This window comes from Suncus etruscus, chromosome 16 (genome assembly GCF_024139225.1).
Source record: "Suncus etruscus isolate mSunEtr1 chromosome 16, mSunEtr1.pri.cur, whole genome shotgun sequence".
Classification (NCBI taxonomy): Eukaryota; Metazoa; Chordata; class Mammalia; order Eulipotyphla; family Soricidae; genus Suncus; species Suncus etruscus.
Genome location: NC_064863.1, coordinates 46,645,122 through 46,668,038, shown reverse-complemented (window position 1 = coordinate 46,668,038; position 22,917 = coordinate 46,645,122). Strand labels below are relative to the sequence as shown.

At 42.7% G+C, this 22,917-nt stretch overlaps 1 protein-coding gene across 2 annotated transcripts in view; it reads right to left on the bottom strand.

Moving 5' to 3' along the window:
- The window catches only part of CRACD (capping protein inhibiting regulator of actin dynamics), a 257,979-nt gene extending 237,608 nt beyond the window's left edge, over positions 1-20,371 (bottom strand). The window contains exon 1 of one of the 2 annotated variants that reach the window (XM_049789931.1): positions 20,267-20,371. The gene's annotated coding sequence lies outside the window, so the exon portion shown is untranslated. The remainder of the gene's footprint in view (positions 1-20,266) is intronic. The other variant, XM_049789934.1, reaches the window with a different exon arrangement.
- Positions 20,372-22,917: the final 2,546 nt, after the last annotated feature.

Sequence of the window (22,917 nt, the reverse complement as noted above, 5' to 3'; positions counted from 1 at the left end):
AAATAAAGTTTAAAAAGTTATAAAAAAAAAGTAAAGACAGAAATAAATGGAAACATATCCCAAGGTCATGGATTGGAGTCGTAATATTGTTATGATGACAATACTACCCAAGATAAGCTAAAAAGTCAATGTAAAACATATCAAAATCTCAATAATAGTTCTTATAGAAATTGATACCCTTATTCAAAAATTATGGGGCTGGAATAGTGGTGCAAGCGTTAGGGTGTTCGCCTTGCTCACGCTAACTAGGACGGACCACGGTTCTATCCCCTGGCATCCCATATGGTCCCCCAAGCCAGGAGCGATTTCTGAGCACATAGCCAGGAGTAACCCCTGAGTACCGGGTGTGGCCTGCAAAAATAAATAAATAAATAAATAAAATTAATATGGAATCGCTAGGGATCACAGTCCAAAAAAAATTCTTTAAAAGAACAAAGCTAGAGGTTCCACTTCCTGTTTTCAATATTGCAATGCTATCACAGTCAAAACAATTTAGTATTGACATAGAGATACATAGATTAATGGATTAAATAGAGCCAAGAAATAAACCCTTACATATAGGATCAATAATTATTGACAAGAGTGCCAAGACCATTCAAAGGGGAATGGATATTATTTTTAACAAATGGTGCTAGGAAAATGGATATCTACATGCAAAAGAATTAAGCCAGACACTTACACAACAGCATAATCAAAAACAAATTTAAAATGAACAGAGGGGCCTGGAGAGATAGCACAGCGGCGTTTGCCTTGCAAGTAACCGATCCAGGACCAAAGGTAGTTGGTTCGAATCCCAGTGTCCCATATGGTCCCCCGTGCCTGCCAGGAGCTATTTCTGAGCAGACAGCCAGGAGTAACCCCTGAGCACCGCCGGGTGTGACCCCCCCCCAAAAAAAATGAACAGAGGATCAAAATATAAGACCAAAAACAACAGCACCTGCCCAAAAAAAACTCTAGGAAGAAAGTATAGGACAAAAGCTTCATGACACATTTTGTAATTATTTCTTGGATATAGTTTCAAAGATACAGGCAATAAAAAATTAGACTTCATGAAAATTAAAAATGTCTGCATTTAAAGACCCTATTCATGGGGTTAAGAGTTACTGCTGGCTCTACTCATAGAGGCCATTCCTGGAGGTGGCTTCAAGTATTCATTGGCACATAAATTGGTGTGTTCCTATGGGGATGACAATATTGAAAAAATTGGAGTTGTCACTCACTCCAAGGAATTCCAAGTACTATTGTTTTGATACTGCTCTTTTCGAATGTGGTTTCGGCTACAAGGCCTTTGGAAGTATCAAAAGGCAAAAAAGTCTTGGTGATGTCAGCCAAATATCAGTATACCTTGTTTTGGTCAGATCAATGTCTCTGCAGAGAGTCATAGAGGAGGGGTGATGTAGAGCTATTGGTGAAGCAGAGGTTGTGGGTGATGGGTGCAGCAGGAGTGGCTTTGGAGGGGCAGGGACTTGGCCTTCCTTTTTCTCCTGAGATTGCCAGTAATTAAAAAAAAAAAGACCCTATTCATGTACTCAAAGGGCATCACACACAGAATGGCATAAAACACAAGCAAATCATATAAAATAGGATTAATATCCAGAGTACATAGAAAACATCTAAATTTCAGCCACATACACACAACAAACCAATAATTCAAAAGTGTAAAAAGAGGGGCTGGAAAAATAGCATGGAGGTAAGGTGTTTGCCTTGCATGCAGAAAGTTGGTGATTCGAATCCCGGCATCCCATAAGGTTCCCTGAGCCTGCCAGGAGCGATTTCTGAGCATAGAGCCAGAAGTAACCCCTGAGCACTTCAGGGTGTGACCCAAAAAAAAAAGTGTGAAAGAGCTGTAATAGACATTTTTCCAAAGAAGATACATGATATGAATTAACCAATACACACATAAGAAGGTGTCCAGGTGTCCATCACTAATCATTAGAAAAATGCAGGGCCGGGAGAAAAGTATAGTAGATAAGATACTTGCCTGACATGCAGCCTACCCCAGTTCAATTTCTAGCTCTACATATGATCCCCAGAAAACTTCAGGGGCCACTCCTGAGCACTGCAAAATAATTGCAAATCAAGTGACATTAAGACACCACTTCAAGCTATCAGGATAGCTACTACCAAAAACAAAAGGTCAGGACAGAGAGATTGTATATAGATTAAGGTGCTTACTTAGCAAGCTGCCACCATAACCTGGTTCAAATCCAGGTCCCTAGCATAATATTCTTAGTGACACTTGAGAACAGAACCAGGTATGGCTCCTGGGTACCATTACCGTGTGATACCTCCCAAAAAAAGCCTTTGTGGATATACTCAATAAATGGTAGATTCTGACCTGTCAATCTAATGGATCTCTCATAATATGAACAAGTTGGTATAAAGTGACATAGTTCACTTGCTTCACATCCTAAATTAAAAGTTTGGATAGACTAAAAGAAATTAACTGCATTCAGCCTTTCACTAAATTCAGCAAGAATCAACATCAAACCAAATTTTGAAGACCTCAGGCTAGACCTAATCTATTAATGAGCCTGTAAAAGTAAAAAAAAATCTTAATGCCACTATTATGATTATAACTAGCAGAAATGGTCTCCTAAGATGCATTCCAACTCTAATTAAAACAGAACTGCCCCAGAACACCAACTTAATTTTAATTCAGATTAAAATTATGTAGAAGAGCTATTTAATATATTGAATAACTCTCTCAAACTCAGCAACATCTTACCCTTTCCATAAGCTACAAAATTTGAGGGGAAAAAATGCTAAAAGCAAGATCCAAATTCCAAAATCAATGGCACTTCCAGAAAATAAAACAAAAAATTATTTTTCTAAAATGAATCTATACTTAATATGATGTGTCATATTAATATGATGTGGAACAAACAGAAATAATAAAAATAACATCTATGGATGGGAGGGATATCTCAGTGGGCTGAGCAAAGGCTTAGCATGCAGGAGGCCTGAAATCAAGCCCCTGAATTTCACAGTTCTGAGCACCACCAGGAATAACCCCCAAACAGAGCTGGAAGTAGCCCCCCGAACACCACTAGGTGTGCTCCCCTAAAAAAGGAACATCTCTTTGGAAACTAATTTTATTCATTTGAGGGAAAAACAGGAGAGTGGACTACAACCAGAAGTTCTGAGAACTTACTCCTTGCTCTGCACTCAGGGATCACTCCTGGAAGGGCTCAGGAAACCACTTAAGTGCTGAGATGAAAGCAGAATCAGTCATATGCTAGGCAAGTTCCCTACCCACTGTACCATCTCTGGTTGTTGGAAACTAATTTTGATTAGTGTCGAGGAGACTAAATTCCTACAACTTTATTTAAGTCTAACTACAATATGAGTTTTGGAGGATATTCTAAATATTCTCTTGGTTGTGTCTACTTCATTCAAACTTCTCTGGGCTACTAACTCTCTCTAGAAGCAGCTCCTCTTCTCACTCCTCTTTCTCAGCTTACTTTCTTTAGCACTTCACAACTTGATAATCTGTTTCATGCCATCTTTCATTCTTTACTGTCTCTGTCCACAGATAAGTAGCTGCAGTTTGAAGAAAATATGCACTGGCTCCAGTCTCCCCTGTACCAACATTGCCTGGGCCCAGGACACTGCCTTAGAAACAACAGGCCAGGTATTTAAAGATTAATGGGCTAATTCTCATCCCACTGTCTTTCTTTAATAAAGCGATTATTTGAGGCCCAATGAAGTCTTTAAAAAATGTATTATAGGAGCCAGAGAGATAGCATGGAGGTAAAGCATTTGCCTTGCATGCAGAAGGATGGTGGTTTGAATCCTGGCATCCCATATGGTTCCCAAGCCTGCCAGGAACGATTTCTGAGCATAGAACCAGGAGGAACCCCTGAGCACTGCCAGGTGTGACCCCCCCCAAATGTATTATAATTCCAGTAATAAAGTTTCAATAGTGTTCAAGTTTCTAGTACTGATGTATAGTTACAGCATCTCACACCATCAAGTTGCCCATGACCTCCTTCTCTGGTCTATGGAGTGAAACATCTTGCTCCATACTCCAAGGATCACTAGAGAGAAAACAGGCATTAAAACTAGGCCTTCGAACAGCAATCTTTCTTCCAAAGTGGAGGTGAATATGCCACACCGTCTACTTCACTGTCACCTAAAAACTGCCAGCATTTTTTTCAATGTTGTCCAATTTTTTTTTGTTAATTTTACTTTTTTTTTTTTTTTTTTGTAACACTGTGACTTACTGAGTTGCTCACAATACAGTTCGTTTCAGGCATTAAATGTACAAGCACCAATCCCACCATCAGTGTGACCTTCCCTTCACCAGTGTTCCTAATTTTCCACCCACCACCACAACCTGCCCCCTTGCAGGCACAAATTGATACCATATTGTTTGTTACAACACTAAGGCAAATTAAATTAATAAAACTTAGATCAACAAGAATAAATTTGAAATAATTGTTTTATCTCTCCATAGTGTTACTAAAGGCGGTGCCTATAGACGTCTGGACTAGTTGAGTATTCTTTTTTTTTTTTGTGGTTTTTGGGTCACACCCGGCAGTGCTCAGGGGTTATTCCTGGCTCCAGGCTCAGAAATTGCTCCTGGCAGACACGGGGACCATATGGGATGCTGGGATTTGAACTGATGACCTTCTGCATTTAAAAGGCTCTCTCCGGCCCCTGTTACTCTTTAGGTTCACTGAGCTTGGTAAGTTTCTTTTTTGTTTTTGTTTTTGGGTCACACCTGGTGATGCTCAGGGGTTACTCCTGGCTAGGCACTCAGAAATCGCTCCTGGGTTGGGGGACCATATGGGACACCAGGGAATCGAACCAGGGTCTGTCCAGGTTAGTGCATGTAAGGCAAATGCCCTACCACCTGTGCCACCGCTCCAGCCCCGAGCTTGGTAAATTTCTATGAAGCTTTCCCATCCAATTTCCTGTGATGCTACTGGACTGACACTACTATGAAATTTTGAGGTCTCTGTAAGCAACAGTGCAATCCAGGATCTGAAATTAGTTTGGTTGCTTGGCAGTTTGAAAAGGTTAAGTTGTAGAGCTAGGCCATTCCTGTTGGAAGGTGTTGGGTGAAGGGTTTCTGCTGTGGCTTCAGGCAGAAAGGAGAATCTATCCCACCCATTCTGAGAGGGCGCCCCAAAAATCAGCTCAGACCAGACTATCTAGAAAGAGTCTGAAGCCATCATTTTCTTTTGAAGCTTAATAAAGGAGCTGGGCATTTTTTCTGCCAGGAAGATGAAAGGTATAGGCAAAGCTCTTCAGATTTTGATCTATTTTTCTAGTCCTGTCTTCTGCCACTCCTGTCTACACCCAACATTCCTACCATCTCATTATGCCATTGCTTTCCTGCAGGTTTCCTCTTTGCTTCCTGTTTCCTGCTTTTGGAACCCCTTTCTGCTTTTCTGCTCCTTCTCCTTCTGTTAAAATTCCACCCATCCTCCAAGGCCCAGCTCAAACATCATTTCTTCTGTGCTCTCTTCTACCTCTCTTCCTTCTGTGCTTCTCCACCAGAACAATCACCCCTTCCTGTCTGTGTCCAGAGTGCTTGGCCCCTCTACCACAGCACAGTTTACCTTCTTTTTTAATGGACAGTGAGTTCTGTACTTTTATATTTGCTAGTGATACCTCAGGACCTGGTCTTACACAGCAGAAGCAAGAATTAAAGGGTGGAATACTGGAGTCATGCACTGTCTAGAAAAGTGATAACCCAAGTGGCAACAACACTCCCAGACTCCCATGACTAGCAATGATACAAAGGAAAAAAATGGTTACGGGGAAAATGCAATATGACATTAAAACTGATACACGATCAGCGAGAGAACAGGAGAACATAATCACAATGCATTTGCCCTAAAAGAATTTAAAAATGGGTGTTGGAGCAATAGTACAGTGGGAGGGCATTTGCTTGCATGCTGCCCACCCGGATTCAATCCTTGGCATCCCATATGGTTCCCTAAGCACCAGCAGAAGTAGTTCCTGAGTACAGTCCCCACCAAAAAATATTAATTTAAAAGTTATGGACTAAGGGCCGGAGAGATAGCACAGGAGTGTTTGCCTTGCAAGCAGCAGATCCAGGACCCAAGGTGGTTGGTTTGAATCCCGGCGTCCCATATGGTCCCCTGTGCCTGCCAGGAGCTATTTCTGAGCAGATAAGCCAGAGTAACCCCTGAGCACCACCAGGTGTGGCCCCAAAACAAAACAAAAACAAAGTTATGGACTGGAGAAACCACATATGGTAAGACACTTGCCTTATATGTGACTAACTCTGCTTCAATCTCTGGTAATGAATAGTCCATAACCCCTGCCCCCCATCCCAAGAATGCCAGAAGTAACCCTGAGCAATTTAGCTAGGAATAACCCTAAGTACCACTGGCTATGCTCCAGCTTCCTGATTCCCTTTATATAAAAAAAAAAAAAGTATGTGAAAATGCTGCATCCTTTTCTCAAACTAAAAATGTCAACCAAAGTTAGAAAAGGTCTGGTCTAAGATTGTATGTACAACCCCAAACCTTTGTTCAAGGTATGCCCACAATCCAGCTCCCAGGGTATGCTCACTATTTTGTCTGCGGACCTGAGGTAACTAGGCCTACTCTGATTGGTTGCTTGGGAGGGGAAGGACATGGTTCATTTCACTCAACAGGACACTGTGACATATTTTGGCTTATTCAAAGCTAGCCACACAATGATGGTTATCTTATTTGCTTCTCTGCACCCTGGCTCAACTCTGAAGTGATTCTCTTCTTTTGCCAGCACAAGTTGCAAACCCCCACTCAAAGGGCATTTCCTGGGCATTGCTATTATGATGCAAGAGGAAAAAGGGAGAAGTTTCCTGACAAAGTTCACTTATCACTAGTTTTTTACTGTCTTCATCAGGATAAAAAAATGGAAGTGACTCAAAAGTTTTGTGGACCGACAAGATTTAGAAGCTACGCAAAGTGTAACTTTAACATGTTCATCTGAGCTGCCTAGGTAGATGAGAAAAACAAAAGAATTAACTAAGAATGACAGACAACAAACTTGCTCCTCCATTTTCTTCCAGATAATCTTTGCCATCGAAGACTCATCAGGTCACAAAGCTGACAGAAAGTCCACATTCTGGGGCCAAGGCTTGGCTATCTCTCCCTCCATGAGGACCTAAGGACCCTGAACGAGATGAGTCAAAGCTAACAGTCTCTTAGCTCTTCCCTTAGAACACAAACTAAGCCATCTCTCTCTTTCTTCACCTTTTCCTTCCCAAAGGAACCCAGATTAAATACTCTGCTGCTCAGTTCAGGAAGGTTCCTTCAAAGTATCTGAACTCTGAAGCTGGAGTAATAGTACAGTGATAGTATTTGCCTTGCATGTAGCCAACCTGGGCTTCATCCCCAGCATCCTATATGGTGCCCCAAGCCCACCAGAAGTGATTCCTGAGTGCAGGGTGTGACCAAAAACTAAACAAACAACAACAAAATATCTGAACTTTCTATAATGAGAATGATGTATTCATGTTTACAATTTTAGTTTGGTATTTTAATGTGATTTTCTCAGAACTTATAAGCAAAGCTTTAGAACCTCTGGCCTATAAAGGAAGGTAAAACTGAGTTTAACATTATAGATAATACAAAGTTCTCTCTGATGTACTTTTGCTTCTTTCTGGCTAGCCAACCTATCAGCGGGGTAAGATATTATGGACAATGACTAAAAATCAGCTCAATAACTTAACTTCTAAACCCTAGTCTTCTTATCTGTAAAAGGAGGGTTTGGTCTACAACCTCACTCGAAATATAATATAAGCCTTAAATGTGAGAGCCACGTCAGGCATTTTTTGCTTTCTGGTAAACATATTTTTCAAAGTAAAAAGAAACAAATAAATCTACTTTTAAAATGCCTTAGTCTAACATAGGTAAAACATTATTTCAACATATAATCAATATTTTAAAATTATTAATGACATACACCACCTGCCTTTTTAAGCTAAAAAAGTCTGGAAGGCTATTAATATGTATGGGGTGGGGGTAGGGAATTCAGGCCACACCTGACCATGCTGGGGGGACTATTCCTGGAGTCCATGCAGTGCCTAGAATTTAACTGGAGCCAAAGATTAACAAGGCTTTACTCCCTGTTCTATCGTTGGGTCCACTAGCTTCTATTTTAAATTGAAAGAACATTTTAACTGAGACAATACAGAACTCAAAAAACAGTAGCCACATGGGACAAAGCTACTGAACAAGGCAGCATTAGTTAGATAATCTCTGAGATGTCTCTCAATAAAATAAAAGTTATTTTAATACAGAGAATATTAGACTTGTTAACCAAGGCATACCAGAAAAACTATCAAGAACTTTCCTAAGATATTCTGAGTAGATTTAGTCTCATTCAAAATAGAATTTGTCTTTTCTTTTCCAACTTTTTTTTTTTCATTCCATGGAAATGGACTGAGTAATTGGTCTGACCTACTACCTTCAGACTTAAGCTGTTCTCGTTCCCATGGCCACTCTCCTACAAATCTAGAGGGAGATTAAAAATATTGCAAACAAGGTACAATTGCTGAATGAGCCTTTTGGGAAAAAAAATCATAACCACAAAAAACAAACCTGATTCAAATCAGAGCTCCAAAGAAAAATATCTGAGACTGTTATCTTTCACTATTAACATAAAGCTACTAAGCACACAGTTACTGGCTTCTGGAATTGTTCCTCTAATTACTCAACATCCACTGAGAAATATTCAAGTGGCTCCTGCTCCTCCCACACCGTCTTGCTTATTAGTCCCTTTGTGAGCGCTGATCTGCCTTTGCCAGATGGCTGGTCTGGGTTAAGAGTACAACATAAGATCAGAGAACAAAGCAAAGCTAACTGGCCTTGCAAGGAATTGAACCTGTGACCCTGACCCCATTAACTCTAGACAACAGTTAACCCATCACCAACCCGCCTGGGCAGCTGCACCATCAATTCCTGCCAAGAAAGCCCAGGTGGCAGCTGCAAAGACTATGGTAGACGAAAAGTCACTGAAAAAGGACTAAGTGCTTTTCAGCATGAGGACTATCCTGCATGCAACTGTTTAGGCAGCCTGGAATGTGGCTGGAGAAGGGTCTTACCCGCTCTGCTTACTTCGTCACATGTTCCCAAGAACAGCAGCTGTGCAGGCGATGGGATGGGGTCTCCTCTCACCCCACCCTACCCCCACAAGACCTGAAGAGTTTGAACAATGGGGTTCTGAGGTGTGCTCTTCCTAAAACACCTATCTCAGGGCCATGGGTTTTCATTCTGTTTCCCCACCCCCCTCGGGTGATGAAACCATGGGTTAACAAGCATGTGAGAATTTTTATAAATTATTTATTGAATCCAGCTTTCCAAGACTTAAATAAGAACCACCTTTCTCTATTGCTTTCCTTTCATCCAGTCCCCCTTTCCAGCGATTTCTTTCCTTCCCTATAAAAAGCCCAGCACCTTTTTAACAAGTTGCCCTTCCTTTGTTCTGGGAATAATTCCACTTAGCAGCCACTATTACCTCTTACATTTTATTCCAATATAACTTGTCTCTAGTGACCTGACTACTTCTTTGATTTCAGTCTTTGTCCAAATGTGTCAAGAATAGACCTTGTCTTTCCCTAAGCACTCACTAACAGTTTCAGAGGCAAACTTAGCAAAATGCCCACTGATGCCAAAATGTACACTTAACAAAAAAAATTCTATAAACAACTGAAAAACTGCTGAAAATTCTACATTGTTTGTGTTTTTTGTTTTTCTGGGCCAGAAATCAAACCCAAGGCCTTACACATTAAAGGCAAATGCCCTGTTATTGTGCCATATTCCAGGAGGGTAACTTTTGATTGAAACAAATATTTCTTCTATTTTTATTTTCAGTACCTGGGATCAGTACCAGGGCTTCATACATATGAAGGATGTGCTCTACCACTGGGCCACAGTCCTCTACTTTTCTTTTTCTTTTCTTTTCTTTTTTTTTTTTTAAGTGAGTGAGTGGATAGATATGGGCCACACATAGCAGCGCTCAGGCTTTCTCCTGGCTCTGTGCTTAGGGATCACTCCTGACAGGACTCCTGGACTCCTGCCCAGGAGTCCTTATGTGGTAAAATGTATTAAACTGGAGTCAGCCACATGCAAGACCACTAGTACCTAAATTCTGGTACTATCTCTTCAGCACATGTTTACATTTTCGACGTAAAACAATCACCACTGCACACACAAACTTACTAGATTATAAAAATTTCTAATATTTGACTACAGTGTGCTGACATTTATCAAATGTTTTATTTCCAAAGAATTACAGTAAGACCACATTTTATTTATTTTAATTTGGGGGTCATACCCATTGTAGGATCATGAGGTACCAGGAATTAAACCCAGGTTCCCACATATATAGTATGTACTGAGTCTATTAGCTTTCTCTTTGGCACCAAAGGTTAATATTCTTTTTTTTTTTTTTGTTTGTTTTTTTTTGTTTTTTGGGCCACACCCGTTTGATGCTCAGGGGTTACTCCTGACTAAGTGCTCAGAAATTGCTCCTGGCTTGGGGGGACCATATGACGCCAGGGGATCGAACTGCGGTCGCTATCTTTCCTTGGCTAGCGCTCGCAAGGCAGACACCTTACCTTTAGTGCCACCTCGTTGGCCCCAGGTTAATATTCTTTGTTTTTGGTTTTTGGGCTTTTTTTGTTTTTGTATTTGTATTTAACCCAAACATGGTGGTACTCAGAGGATACTCCTGATAGAGCTTATGTGACCATATGGGATGATGGGGAGCAAACCTGGGTTGGACACATGCAAGGCAAACACGCTATCCACTGTACTATTGCCCCCCCCCCTGGTTAATTTTTCAGTTTGTAGATTAAGAATTCATCGTTTCATGCCAGAGATAGTTCAATGGGCTGAAGACACATGGGTTAGGGTTAGAATGGTATTCAAGTATAACCCAGTAACCCTTGCCGCTCAAGTATCACTGCTGTGGCAACAAAATATATCTTTTAATTTACTTATGTTAGTCCTGGGGTCACTCATAGTGATACTCAGGAGCTACCACCAGCATAGTGCTCAGATAATTCTTGGTTGTACTCCAGGAACTATGAGGTACTGAGCATTGAACACAGGTCTCTGGGACATTAAGCAAAGGCTTCAGTCTTTTCTGCTATCTCTCTGGCAACAGGAGTCTTTGAATCTTGCATTTCACACATATCTGTGAAAATCAGGCCATATGTGTAAATCTAAAATATGCAAATGTATCTGCCTCAAAGTCACACTCCAAGTGAGCATCTAAACTGATTTTGCTACTTATCTCTAAAATTTTTCATATAAGGATCAAAAGCAAAGGGTCTAAAAAGGTAGCTCAGCAGCTAAGTGTACTTTGTATGCAGAAGGCCTGGATTCAATCCCTAGCATCACATGATCCTCGGAGCATCAACAGACACAACCCCTGTGCACAGAGGTGGGAATAATACCAGCAATTCTGATTATGCCCACATACACACACACTAACGGTAGAGGGTAGTTAGATTGTTCAATAACTCAAAAAATAAAAGCATATGCTTTGCATGTAAAAGGCCAATGTTCAATCCCCTATACCTCATGATACTGAAGCACTGCCAGAGCACCAAGCTGGGAGGAGCCCCAACAAGAGTGCAATACCCTCCCCAATTCAGAAAAAGAGAGAATAAAGTAAAAGTTGCTACAGCAGTGGAAGTGGTCATGGGCACTTGGGGAGGGGTATGGTACACAGTCACTCTGCAAATCAATTATTATATCTACAGATTAACCTAAGGGTAGGAAAAGGGGTCTCTGGGACACTGGTGGAGGGATGTGGGCACCTATGCATGAAACTATTTTTAATGGTACTTTAAATCATGGTATCTCAATAAGACTTGGTGGGGGTGAGGATAGAAAATCTAATGGTAACTGCCTGAATCTACAAATTATAGTGACCATTCAAGAGCTGAAAATGTTCCTTTATGCTTACAAAAACAAAACCAATCCATTAAGTATCAAGTGTTAATCAGCGGGAATAAATCACTAAAATAAACAAAATGTAAACCTATTCCATATGCACACTTTAAGTGGAACAATTATTTTTTTGTCTTGTAAAAATTTTAATTTAGGTTGAGAGCCGTAATTTATGAAGTCATTGGTAGTTGAGTTTTAGGGATATAATATTTCCACACCAGCCCCACCGCCAGTGTCAGCTTCCATCATCAATATTCCCATACACCCTGTCTGCCTCCTTGACAGGCACATTTCAAAGTTGGGTGGTGGCAGCTTATGTCTCATGTTTTCAATGCGCTGAGTCTGTACTTTGGATGTATAGCTATACTACCCTCCCACATCACCAATATAACCCAAGTCCTGATACCCATTACTTTCCTTTCTCATCTTCCTCCCTGTGTGATTTCTTTCTTTCTCTGTCTTTCTCTTCCCTAAACTTTGGGGTCAAGGGTAATTTATGCATTCCCACTTTGCTCCATTACATTTTCTAAATCTAGTTAATTCTATATACCAAAGATGGGTTAGATAATCCAGTGTTTGTAATTCTTCTTCTGGCTTCATTTAACATGATATATTCACATTTCAACCAGATTGCATCAAATTTTATGATAGAACAGAGGGTGAGGCATGGTTTTGCACCTGTTTGACCCAAGTTCAATCCCTATCACCTTATATGGTCTCCTGAGCCTGCCAGGAAAAAGCCCTGATTGACCACTAGGTGTTGATCCAAAAACCAGAAAATAAAAATGTAAAAGAATCAATTAGAACCACTAATAATATATGTGGGAGAAACCTTTCTGTATACATATGTAAAAAGCTATTTATAAAATACATTCACTTAAAACATACTTTTGGGGGGATGATGGGCTTATGGATCACACCGCACAGTGCTCAAGGGTCACTCCTGATAGTGCTCTGCAATGCAATGCCAGGGAACAAACCAAGGTCAGAGAGGCATTCTCTCCAAAAGAGAATACTGGACCCATATTAATTTCTATTTCAGGGGGGGTGAAGGGATGGGGAGGAGAGAGTATCATTTTCTCTATCAAATCAGGGTCAATGAATTTATTTATACACAAGGTAACAACTGCCTTAAGCCCTGTTTTATCTCTCTAATGTAAAAATTCTTATTATTTCTGACAACATCTTATAAGAGAATGAAGTCCTAGAAGTACCACCCCCCAAATTAAAATACTGACATACTGGCAAAAGTTTAGAAATTTATTTTGTTTGAACACACAGCATTTATTGGTGGCTTCTTGCAAGTACTTTACAAAATAAAATACTTTTACTATCTGGTGATTTTGAGACAAATCAATAAACAATAAAGTATAATTTGCAGCTCTTAAGTCTTCATTTTGTGCTTTAACAAAAGGCGACATCCATCCATAATGAAGGCTTTTTATGGTTATTCAGCTAGCTCATGTCTTTTCTGAATTTATATTCAACTTCTGGGTGTTCAATAAGATGAATTAAGTGACTCATAAAAAAATTGAAGAGTTGGGGCCGGCGAGGTGGTGCTAGAGGTAAGGTGTCTGCCTTGCAAACGCTAGCCAAGGAAGGACCGAGATTCGATCCCCCGGCGTCCCATATGGTCCCCCAAACCTGAGGCGATTTCTGAGCGCTTAGCCAGGAGTAACCCCTGAGCATCAAACGGTGTGGCCCAAAAAAACAAAAAAAAAAAAAAAATTGAAGAGCTAAAAAAAAAAAAATCAAGAAGTTATTCTAAAATATTTACATCAAAGACCAGCCAAAGTCAAAATGACTACTTTACTATGTTCTTTCTGACTTTTCTACCTAGAAAATCTTCATCTGGATCCTTTCAAAGGAAACAAAAAAAAAAAAAAAAAAAAAGAAAGAAAAAAAAAAAGATGCACCACGATGAGCAAATATCCAGTATCACCCTAATGTACCTAAAAGCATCAGTGAATTATCTTCAGAAGTGATTATACTGGGTCATGGGAAGAATGTGGGGCTGAAGAGAGAGAACACAACTTTAAGTCAAATAGAATTCAGTTTGAACTTCTGAGGTTTACTTTGTCTTATTTGTTTGTTTGTTTTGTTTTTGGGCCACACCCATTGACGCTCAGGGGTTTCTCCTGGCTATGTGCTCAGAAATCACTCCTGGCTTGAGGGGACCATATGGGACGCCGGGAGATTGAATCGTGGTCCATCTTAGGCTATCGCTTGCAAGGCAGACAGATGCCTTACCTCTAGTGCCACCACTCTAGCCCCGGTTTTCTTTGTTTTAAGGCCATGCCCAGCAGTGCTCAGGGATTACTCTTCGCTCTGTGCTCAGAAAAAAAACATTCGTAGTGCTCAGAGAACCATATGCAGTGATGGGACTGAGCCCAGGATGAAACCAAGGATAGAATCCAGCTTAATGTAAAGCAAGCACTTTAGTCCTGTACTATCTATCCAGCCCCATCAGTTTGAATTCCTTCTTCTTCTTTATGACCTGGGGCAAGTTCAAAAAAACTCTGGATTTTCATTTCATTAATCAAATGGAAGCATCAGGTCAGCTTACAAAGCTTACAAGGTATGAGCACTAAGTTGAATGAAATACATAAATAGGCTGCTTAGCACATACCTCACTCATTATAAGTACTAAATATATGATTGTAATTACTAAAAGAGGTCCAGGGTTGGAGAGAGGCTTTGCATGCAGGAGGTTCAAGTTTGATCTTCACACTGCATGGTCCTCTGAGCATCAGTGGAAACAATCCCCAAGCAAAGAGCCAGGAGAAACTCATGAGTACCATGGGGTGTGACCTCAAAACAAAACAAAACAAAATGAACATCAGAAAAAGAAATGTTTAAGAATCAAGTTTCAGGGTCTGGAGAGATAGCACAGCAGCATTTGCCTTGCAAGCAGCTGATCCAGGACCAAAGGTGGTTGGTTTGAATCTCGGTGTCCGATATGGTCCCCAATGCCTACCAGGAGCTGTTTCTGAGCAGACAGCCAGGAGTAACCCCTGAGCACCGCCGGGTGTGACCCAAAAACCAAAAACCAAAAAAAAAAAAAAAGGAATCAACTTTCAGTATACTATCAAATTTGAACTGAAGCTGTAAATCACTCATAGGTAAAATATAGGGATTTCAGGACAAAATTTTCTCTTTAATGCGCCTAGCCTGACTAGCCTTTCTATCAGTGTTTTGCAAATTACAAGTCCTGACTGGGATGGGAAATCATTTAGTGGATTTCAACCAGAATTTCTAAATAAAATTGAATAGAAATATAAGAACCAATTGCTAGACTAGAAAGAGGACTGAATTAACACTTTGCAAGCAAGAATCTCTGCTTTCTAACCAAGAGTAGCACCAATCACTGACAGTGTGACCCCAAAACCAGTGAGCTGAAGAGGTAATAAGGAAGTAACTCACTTGTCTGGCATGCAGCTGACCTCAGTTCAACTCTAGACACTGAACGTGGTGCCCCAGGCCCCACAGCACAGAAGGAAGGTCACACCAGAGCAAGAAAAGGTCCTAGAACACCAGCAGAATGTAGCACAAAACAAACAAAAACAAACTCCAAAAAATGGATTAATTACATATAAGAAGTCTACTTCTTTTTTTTTTTTTTTTTTTTTTTTTGTGGTTTTTGGGTCACTCCCGGCAGTGCTCAGGGGTTACTCCTGGCTCCATGCTCAGAAATTGCTCCTGGCAGGCACGGGGGACCATATGGGACGCTGGGATTCGAACCGATGAACTCTTGCATGAAAGGCAAACGCCTTACCTCCATGCTATCTCTCCAGCCCCAAGAAGTCTACTTCTTAATCTATCATTTTTTTTTGTTTTGGGGGGTCACACCTGACAGTGCTCAGGGGTTACTCCTAGTTCTGTGCTCAGAAGTCGCTCCTGGCAGACTGGGGAACCACATGGGATGCTGGGATTCGAAACGGGGTTGGTCCATCTTGTGTTGGCCGCGTGTAAGGCAAATGCCTTTACCACTATGTTATCGCTCCGGCCCCTTGCTTTCTTTTTTTGGATTTGCAAGAACAAAGCTTTTATTGAGTTAAAGAGACAAATAACAACATACAAGTAAGAAAATAAATAATAAAATATTTTATGCCCTGATTTTTTTTTTTTAAGTATCAGAAGAGAAAAAGTACTGCTGATGTATATCAGGCACCTGACAAATCCTGCCTCAGTGCTGAGTGGATCTTCTATTCAAAGCTACTTGTGAAAGAATTCAGTGAGGTTGACCATTGTCTTATTTTTGGAGCAATTAGGTTGAAAAATTGACATTAGTCAGTGGGCACTTTTGTTGAAGGAATTGGGTATTTGAAACTAAAATTCTTGGCTCATGGAATTATACTTGTGAACAATCTGTTATTTCCCAATTGGGTAATTAAGGAATATCTATATACTTGTAGTAAATGAGTAAAAATTTGTCTCCCCAGGAAATGAGCTTTTTTTGGTTTTGTTTTAGTTTTGATTTTGGTTTTTGGCCACACCTGGTGACGCTCAGGGGTTACTCCTGGCTATGCGCTCAAAAATCGCTCCTGGCTTGGGGGACCATATGGGATGCCAAGGGGGTAGAACTGCAGTCTGCTTGCACCACCACTCCGTGCCTGAGCACTTTTTTTGTTTTTTAATCCCTTCACCAGTATCCAATTCTTCTACCAATACACTCCCCACAATTTCTCTCTCACCCACCAGTCTGCTTCTATGAGTTACTTTTTATTTTTTAAAAAAGTTTTTGTGCTGTGGTCTATAGTACAGTTGCTGATAGAATAAAACAAACATGTTAAGGTTTCTGTACACTGAATAATATTGTAAGATGCATCTCCCTTCACATCTCCAAAATGTTGCAAACCACCACTTCACAAAAGAATAAAATGGCTTAAAACAAAATGCTGGGGCTGGCGTGGGGGTGCTAGAGGTAAGGTGTCTGCCTTGCCAGCGCTAGCCTAGGACAGACCGCAGTTTGATCCCCCGGCGTCCCATATGGTCCCCCACGCCAGGAGCGACTTCTGAGCACATAGCCAGGAATAACCCCTGAGCATTACCGGGTGTGGCCCAAAAACCAAAAAAAAAAAAAAAAAAAAAAGCTTAATTTGTGCTCAATATTACTCTAGGCATATACACGCATATTCTCATTTGAGCCTCTCCCAGATCCTATAAAGCAGGTGCAATAATTTATTTCATTTTATAAACACAGACACTGAGACTAAGAGAGATGGTGTCACTGGTAGCAATGTACTTAGTAACCAGTGAATCCAAGTTTCAAATTCGGTCACCTGACTTTAGCACTGGCATTTGAGCCATTTCATCAGCCCGGGGTTGTCAAACTGGACCAGTCCTTACAAATGTTATTCAACAGGTAGACCGTGAGCAGGGCTGATTGCAAGACAGACATTCCACAGGCGTTTCTGGGAAGACAGTGGATCCTGGAGAAGGCTGGGTGATTCAGCGGTGAAAGCACTGGCTTCAGAGCCAGCTTCTGTTCCTGGCATTGATGCTTAGGTGGCAAGGAGTTGGCAAGTCATTTAATCTGGCTACGTCTGGATTTCCTCACCTACAAAACGGGAGTGATACTATCTGCCCTGCATCCCCACAGGCCATTGTGAAAAAAGTAAATGTACATCCAGCCAGTGAAAAGTTCTCTTGTGCTACATAGTTATGTGAGATGATCTCTATACCACCCACAGGGTGCTGCCTTTCACCATTAAATATGATCTAAAAAGGAAGGTCACACACTGGGCTTTTCCATAGTGTATTTGAAAACATTCTGCCTGGCTCTTGACACACAATAGGTGCCCCGTAAATGTTTATTAAAGTAAAAGAAATAAGCCAATTCCCTCTGGATACGTGTACTCTCCCTTTGTACTCATTCTTTGCCACAACTATTTTAAGACTGGAGAAATAGTATAGGTCATAAGGCACTGGCCTTGAATGTGGCTGCTTTGACCACAACCCATGCTGATTCACACCTGATCCCCCATGCACCACCAAAAGTCCTCCCTAAGCACTGCCAGCTGTCGCTACCAATACACACAAAAAGAAACCTGGGTCAGAGACATAGTATGCAGTGGGTAAGACCCTTGCTTTGCACACAGCAGACCAGGTTCAAACCTGGCATCCCATATGGCCCCCTGAGCACCACCCGGAATAATCCCTGAGCACAGAGCCAGGAATAAAGCCTGATCACAACCACATGTGGCCCAAATCCCCCCACCAAAAGAAGCAAAGTACTGAATGCATGCTATATGAAATGCAAATTACAAGGAAAAAATGATTACGAATGATTAAAAAGACTGTCCCTTGCACTGGAGAATTTCATGTTAATGGCAATCAATTCTTCCAAAATTGCATAAAAGAAAACTAGAGTCTGGCTTTTCTGACTGGCAGTAATATCATACAATCATAGTAAGTAGTGTTATGAAGAACTATGTGGTACCTTCTATTTTCATACCAATTACCTAAGGATGCAGGTCAGTATTATCCTCTTCCTGACTCTAGTTCTGTGCTGTTCTTTTACTGGGGTGGAGAGAGCTCCCATGTGGTGCTCAGGAGGCCCCGGGCCCATCTGGATATTCTCTGTCAACCAGGTCAGCAGCTCACTGCAAGAGCCAAAGGATGGGGCCCTACTTGGGCCCTGCAGTATCAGGATTACTTGGGCCACTCCAGAGGTGCTGGAGGTAGGGGGGCTGTGACAGGCATACCCAGGAAGGTCTTGGAAACATGGCTTCCTTCTTAACCCTGAACTGTCTCTCCATCCCTCTGCTGAGATGCCTGAATCTTCAGAGTTTAAGTTTCTCAATATCAGAAGTGACTAGAAAAATAAGGTTCTGAACGAGATAACATATAAAATAATAGCGGAAAGCAAGGGGAAGGTGTCTAGTCCCCTTCACATTTCTGAGTTGAAGTAACCTATAATGCAACCATATCATCTATGTAAGATGCAATTCTCCCCCGCACCCCCAGAAGTGCTTCTTTTGTTTCTGCTTTTGGTTGTCTTTTTTGAAACTGTCCTTAAAATGTTTTCTCAGGGGCAATTTTCTGCTGCCAGTATTGAGCCAGGAACGCATTTCCTCTTAGAATAAAGGAGGTAGTAGAAAGGGTGTCTTTCCTTTGTTGACTTTTTTAATTATTGAAAAGTGAGTGTTGTCTTCAGATTCCCCAAACACACACAATGCCAGATAATTGTTAGCCATTTCATACACAGTACAACTCGTCTCTCTCGGTGGTTTTTGAGAAGCAAGCGAACACTGATTGAAGGACAACCTAATGAATTGAAAATTGGCCACAAGATATTTCCTAAGAAGCTTTTTCTAAAATTGCCTTATCCTTTGTATACTCACTGCTCTAACCACTCCCTCTCCACTATGGCCACACACACACACACACACACACACACACACCAGCACATTCTCCCCACCCCCACCTGCACTTGATCATATTAACATTTCACAACATATGCTCACACTTACTGGTTACACTGCCTTCCTTCGCCCCCCCCCCCAACATCCACGGAATCATTGTGTCCTTCCATGTGTGTTTTGTCTCTTAATCCACAATTCAGAAAATGATTGCGATGCCTCTGTGCTTCGTGTGAACGTCTCCAATCCAGCCTGAGAGTCTGGGGGCTCCTCCTAACTGTGTTCCCTGAATAAAAGCCCTGCCACCCCACCCACCACCTCCCATAGAGTCAGAGGGGGTCCTAGATCTCCACTACCGCGCTCGAACAAGAAAGGGGCAAATGCAGGACCTGGAGAAGGGGACCATGGCCAGACCCCCGGGGGTGGAATTGGGGGTGGGAGTGGGAGGCCAAGAAAATCCTTCTGTCCATCTCAGCAGCGTGCAGACCGCAGTAAACAGGGAAAACCTTTGTTTTGCCTTCCACCTTCCTTCCAACTAGGAGACTCGTTAGAATGGGGGACCCCTAATCCAGAGTGGGGTGCAAAACGGCTCTGCAGAGGTTAAACAAAGCCGTGCAGCTGGGACTGCAGGAGAGGGTGGGAGAGGGCTGCACCCCCAAAAGCGCTTAGCTACCCCGGTCGGCGAGGTCCTGTTCCGCACCCCGACACTCGAGCGGGGGGCCCGGGATGCCGGGATGGGATGGGGGGACAGAGGCAAGTTCCCGGAACGCAGATTCCCTCGCGCGGGACCCACGAGCTTCCACGACTCCGATCTCACCGCACCTCCCCGCACCCGGGGGACACCGCCCTAAAGGGGTGCAACCCCTTAGGGCCGCGCTCACGCCCCCCTCCAGCGCCCGGGCCAGGGCCGGCGATCGCGGGTTGAAGGGCGCCCACCCACTGCCCCCCTGGTCCGGCCGAGTGGGCGCTCACCCGAGGTCCCAGGCGGACGCGGCACCTCCGCAGCAGCTCCAGCCACGCACCCGCGCGCGTCTCACTCTTGCGGGCCGCGGCCTCCCTGGCTCTGCCCGCCGCCGCCACCGTCTCCGCCACCGCCACCGTGCGGCACTGCGCGCCCGGCCCGCGCCAGCCAACCGCTCGCTCGGCCCGTCACATGCTCCGCCCGCGCCTCGGGCGCTCGGACCCGCGCCGCCGCCCCGCCCCGCCCCGCCGCACCCCCGATCCCTCGTACGTTCCTTCCCGCTGGGCGGCGAACCCCCCGGGCACGCCCCACAACCCCCAGGGTGGCAGCACGCGCCCCGGTGTACCGTTACCTGCGTGGACTCCCCGGGAGGCGCGCTTCTGCGTGTCTCAAGGGCCCCGGGGACCCCGATCTCTGGCAGAGGGGGCCCTGTTCCTGCAAAACGAACTCGGATGATGGGCGTTCGCCCTACTGCCGAGCCTCAACACCCAGAAGAGGCCGCCTGGGACCCCCGCATGGTGGAATAAAATTCAAGGTGAGGCAGAGGGGTAGGGGAGATGGCACAGGAGTTAGGCACTTGGCTTTCAAGAGCCGAGGCGGGTGTAGATCCCGCCACCCCTGAGCACAGAGCCAGAAGCAAGAGCCGGGAGTCCCGTCGGATGTGCCTCAAAAACTTAAATACACAATCAAGTTGGCACAGAGAAATAGAAAGACGAGACATCGCTTTGCTGAGCTCGCCGTCCATCAGAATTGTGCGCTATTGATATCTGGGTTTTCTGGCCCTCATCTATAAATTAAGTTGTAATTTGGTGTTTTTAGGAAAAATAGTTTTGTGTGTGTGTGTGTGTGTGTGTGTGTGTGTGTGTGTGTGTGTGTGTGTGGCCTTAGGAAAACACTGAGCCATTTATTCTGTCCTTTTTGGTCTATGTTCTATGTAAAAGATTTAATCAGGAATTTTGAAACAAAATTCTCAGTCAAAAGTTCAAAAGTTTCAAGCCTGACATACTACTAATGCCAGAAATAGGTTTATGCAGGTATAATGAATTGTAAGAAATAACTCTGATACTAGGAATTAATCTATGACGTTACCATATCCAAGTGGGTTTTTCTCGAAAAACATTTTAATGAATACCAGCAGAAAGCATGTCTGTGTGTTGTGTTCAGTACTTACATATACCAAACTAAGTTTTCTAAAGGGTTTTCTAAGCTTCCAGAAGACAAAAATTTACAGCTCAAATTTTCTACACAACCAAAAGCCTACATCGAAAATATAGTCTTGGGGCCGGTGAGGTGGCGCTAGAGTAAGGTGTCTGCTTTGCAAGCGCTAGCCAAGGAAGGAACGCGGCTTGATCCCCCAGGCGTCCCATATAGTCCCCCCAAGCCAGAGGCAATTTTTGAGCGCTTAGCCAGGAGTAACCCCTGAGCGTCAAATGGGTGTGGCCCAAAAAACCAATATATATATAATCTTTGGTTTGTTTTGTTTTGGGGGGTGAGGGTGACATCTGGAGGTGCTCAGGAGTTACTCCTGGTTATGTTTGAGGAACCATATGGGGGATCAAACCCAGGTTGGACTCATGCAAGGCAAGCACCCTACCTGCTGTACTATAGCTCTGACCCTAGTCTTTTTTTTCTTGCTATAATCGTGCAACTTAAAAACTAAATTAAAATGTACATTTAAATCATGGTATACATAGAAGTGTAGGTCTACTGTCTTAATTTTGCAAGGAAAGTCATCTTAATTAATGCAATCTTAAAATACTTGAAAGAATCCTGGCATATTTCTGCTCATATTAAAGCATTTTGGCTGAAAGCCCCAATAGCTCAAGGGCTTAGTGTATTCTTTCTATGCAGGAAAACAGGATTTGATCCCCTGTACCACACATCCTCCAAGCAGAATCAGAGAGCATCAAGGAATTTTTCCACCCCCAAATAACAGGGCAGAGAAAAAGTAGAGGAGTTAAGGCACTATACTTGCACATAGCCCCTGGCACCACATCGTTCTCCAGTACTACTAGGAATGATCTGAGCATAGAGCCAGGAATAAGCTATGAAGACTCTTACTATGTGGCACAAAAATAAAACATGGTATTTTGGGGGGGGGGGTCAGTCACACCCAGCAATGCTCAGGGGTTACTTCTGGCTCTGCTCTCAGAAATTACTTCCTGTCGTTGCTCAAGGAACCGTATGGAATGTTGCAGATCAAACCCTGGTTGACCACATGTAAGGCGAATGCCCTACTTCCTATATTATCTCTCTAGCCCATGGATTAAAATAAAAAAGACACTGACCATTTAACTGCTTGTATTATGGGTGAGAGGAAAGAATTTAAGAATGAAATTATTCTCCATCCTGGGTACTTTGGTCTTTTAGGAGACATTACATCTGATGACATTCTGGAATTTCCCAATTGTTTGGCAGGTGCCACTACTGGCATCTAGTGGGCAGAGAGAGCAGAGATGCTACTAAGCATCATACATCATATGCAGGAAATGATGATTTATGTTTGCCCAGAAACAAGAGGAGAGACACAGGCCAGTTTCTACAGTTCTGGGACTGAGACTCCCCAAATTAGACCAAGATGGGACAGAGAAATAGTACAGTAGGTAGGGCTTTTTTTTTTTTTTTTGAGGGGGGCCACACCCAGTGACACTCAGGGATTACT